Raw genomic sequence first — 4012 nt, 5'->3', positions numbered from 1 at the left:
ATTCAGCCCTAATCACCAAATTCTAATGGAGACAAAGACGGGTAAATGACAATAAAGGAAACTAAGAGTAGATGGGGGGTGGGGGAGAAGGGAAAGTGGGTGATGGACAGGGAGGAGGGCACTTGTTGGGATGAGCACTGGGTGTTGTATGGAAACCAATTTGACAATAAATTGTATTAAGAAAGAAAATAAAGGAATATTGGCAATGGAAGATGTTGATTTTAAAATGAAGGTAAACTTTTTCTTCCTATGAAAGCTATTGGAATAAGCTGTGCACTGAACTAAAATGGAAGTATAAATTACGAGGAAAAAAGTTCCATAAATCCTAACATGTTTCAAATGATTTTAATCAACCAAGGTGAAAAATGCCACATTTGAACCGTACTCCTCCCTCCCACCATTCCTGTAGGCTGAGATTGGGTCGGCCACTATTTGAAGAGAGAATGGAGTTCTATGTGAAGAGTTATAAAAACCTAGTCATTTACAGGAGGAGGAGTTCAAAAACCTAAGTGGCTCTACAAGTTCCTCAGTAGAATCCACAGGACCAGAATCTTCCACAATAAGATGGGAGGCAGAAGCTATATCCATGTCCATTATAGTCACAGCCCAAGTGGCCATAGCCATAACCCATGCCACATTAGTACTTGCTGTGGAAGCACACAGTATAAGGAGTGGATGGTTCAGTTGTGAAACAAACAGTGCCTCAGGTTGAATGTAAACATCTGCCTCAACCTTTTATACACCCTCAGTAGTGGGTGGAGAGAACCACAGGCAGTGTTTACTGCATATTTCACACTAATTTTCTTCAGAAAAATTTTAAAGTCTCTTAATCCGTAAGGTAAAATGAAGCCTTCATAAGTAAGATTACTTTGCTACAACGTTAGAATTCCTGTTGTCGAATCATGTGGCTTTTAGAAGAGGCATTTTTTTTTTCAGCAAAAGAAAACAAGTCATTCAATTAAAAGTGGGCAAAGGACCTGACCAGACACTTCACAAAGAAGATAGACAGATGACAGAGAAGCACACAAAAGGATGTTCAGCATCATATGTCATTAGAGAATTGCAAATTAAAACACTGAGATACTGTTATACACCTTTTAGAGTGACTAAAATCCAAAACATTGACACCACCAAATGTTGGCAAGAATGTGGAGCAATAGGAACTCTCATTCATTGCTAGTGGGAATGCAAAATGTTACAGTCACTTTGGAAGACAGTTTGGCATCTTCTTACAAAACTAAACAGATGTCTCACCATGCTACCCAGTAACTGTGCACCTTGCCATTTATTCAAGTAAATTGAAACTTATGTCCACACAAAACCCTGCGGACAGTTGTTTATTTCAACTTTATTCATAATTGTCAAAATATGCAAGCAACCAAGACGTCCTTCAGTAGGTAAATGGATAAGCAAACTGTGGTACATCCATGCAATGGATATTATTCAGTGAAAAAATGAAATGACCTGTCAAGCCACTTGAAAACATGGAGCAACCTTAAATGTGTATTGCTAAGTGAAAGACAATCTGCATAAGCTACATACAGAATGATTCCAACAATATGACAAGGGCAAAATATGACAGAGCCAATGAAAAGATCAGCGGTTGCCAGGATAATGGGGGAATGAGAGAGGGATGAAAATGTGAAGCACTGGAGATTTTTAGGAGGGTGAAGCTACTCGATACTGTAATGGTGGGTACAGGTTATTACACATTTGTCTACACCCACTGAATATAAAACACAATGTACACTAAACTATGGTCTTTAATTAATAATAATGTGTCAATATTGACTCATCAGTTCTGACAAATATATCCCACTAATGCAAAAAACAATTAATAATGGAAGACACTCATGACAAAAGGGTAAGGGTACATATGGGAACTTTCTGTACTTTCTGCACAGCTTTTTTGTACATCTAAAACTGATCAAATCAGTCTATTACTTTTTTTTAAAGATGTGGTTGTTTATTTTTCAAAGACTTTACTTACTCTGGATTTGGCTAGTTGATAAATATTACCAAATTACTTGGGATGATATAGGGCACACAAACATTCCTCTATATTTGTGGTTTTTTGTTTTGGATATCAGTTCTACTCAACTGTGGATTTCAGGAGTCCTTATACTTACACAATTCTATTATATAGTCTAAAGTTTTATATTGTATTTGCTGGATGAGTGAATACCTTGAAAGGGAAATTACTTGATGCTGAAAGTCTGCCAACTTTCTTCATCTGTTCTCAGATGAAAATATGTCTTGTCTACTAGATCGTGTTTTCTACAGAGTACTTTCAGTGGACTGACTTAACATATTTTTATGATTTTTAATAAAAAAACCTTATTCATGTATATTGTATAACATCCATACTATGAATAAATCAAAAAGGTAGAACTTGATGAATTTTCAAAGTGCACATAGCTGCTTAATCAGTCCTCACATCCAAAAATCACATATCACTAATATCCCAGATGACTCCCCGTATGTCCATTTCCATTTAGTACAAGCCTTTAAGTGTAACCATTCCTGATATCCAAAACTATGGATTTGTGGCCAACTTTTGAACCTTACACAAATGGAATCACACAAAGAGGATTATTTTATTTGGCTTCTTTCAATCTGTATTTTTTGTTGTGAGAGTCATGCTTTTTGTTTTTTGTGTTAATTCTTAATGCTGTATAAAATTTCAATGTACAAATATACCACAATTTCTTTATTCATACTCTTAATGGTCACTTGTCTTGCTTCAACCTTTTAACAAGATTTTACAAATAGTGTTGCCACAGACAATCTTGTTCATGTCTCTTGGTACACTTATGTGTGTATCTAAGATATGCTAGTTGTTCCCATAATGATGTTGCATTTAAAAGCCCTCAAATCTCAGTGTCATATGACATTAACATTTATGCCTCGCTTATGTGTTTGTGCATCTGCTGGGGTTCAGCCAATAAAATGTAGATTTGGTTCAAGTTGTGGGTTGGCTTCGAGCCTTCTTCATGTATCTTCCTTGGACTGGCAGCTACTGGAGGCATCCTCCCCCGGGGAAAAGGCTAGAGTACAACAGGGAAAGCTCAGACATGCACGCTCCAGGGCTATATGGCAGCATCCCTCTGGTCAATGCAAATAACATGGTGAAGCCCAAAGGCAGTGATCAGAGAAATACACTCTGTCCACAGTAGATCCAGACCAAATGACATTGGCTGCTGTACCCAAAGGGGAAGGGATGCATACTCCTGCCCTAGAACTAAGAGGGAAGAGAACATATTCTGCTGAAGAATGATTTAACCGAGGGATCCATAAATTCCTGCCCACCATTTGTTTTACTGGAAAACATCCATCCATTTATGTATGGTCTGTGGCTGTTTTCATGCTACAGTGACAGAACTGAGTAGTGGAGACACAGACCATATGGCCTACAAAATCTAAAATATTTTACTATTTACAGAAAAAGTTTGCCTACTTCTGATTAATCTATCAAAATAGACATACCAATTAGGTATATACTCAGAATCAGAATTGCTGAGTTACAGATGTTGCTACCAAATAGTTTTCCAAAGTTCTACCTTTGCCCCTGCAGTTTGTCCATTATTACTACACTCTGTATCTACATCTTGTTTGCAGCATCAATGAATTACTACTAACTATTGCAATATGTTGCTTTTCCTTCTTTCTTGATAAGTCTAGGGCCTTAGAGCTAACAATTTTTATAAGCCAGTCTTCTATGGAATATGTGTAACATATCTCATTGTCTATATATTGAAACCTCCAGAGAAATTATCATTATTTGTGCACAATGAATGTTCACATGTATTTTTGTATTCATTTCATGCTTTTGTGAATGTCCACATTTCGGTCAGGATCTCTTTCTTTCGGCCTGAGCAACTCTACTGCTACTTACAATTAATACTTGAGAAAAATAAATTGTCTCACTATTTTATCGTTCAGAAACTTTTATCTTTATTTTTGGAAGAAACATTTGATGATATGAGATTCTAGGTTGATAGTTATCTGCAAC

This window comes from Lynx canadensis, chromosome C2, assembly GCF_007474595.2.
Source record: "Lynx canadensis isolate LIC74 chromosome C2, mLynCan4.pri.v2, whole genome shotgun sequence".
NCBI classification, from domain to species: Eukaryota; Metazoa; Chordata; class Mammalia; order Carnivora; family Felidae; genus Lynx; species Lynx canadensis.
Note: the sequence above shows the minus strand (reverse complement) of the source record.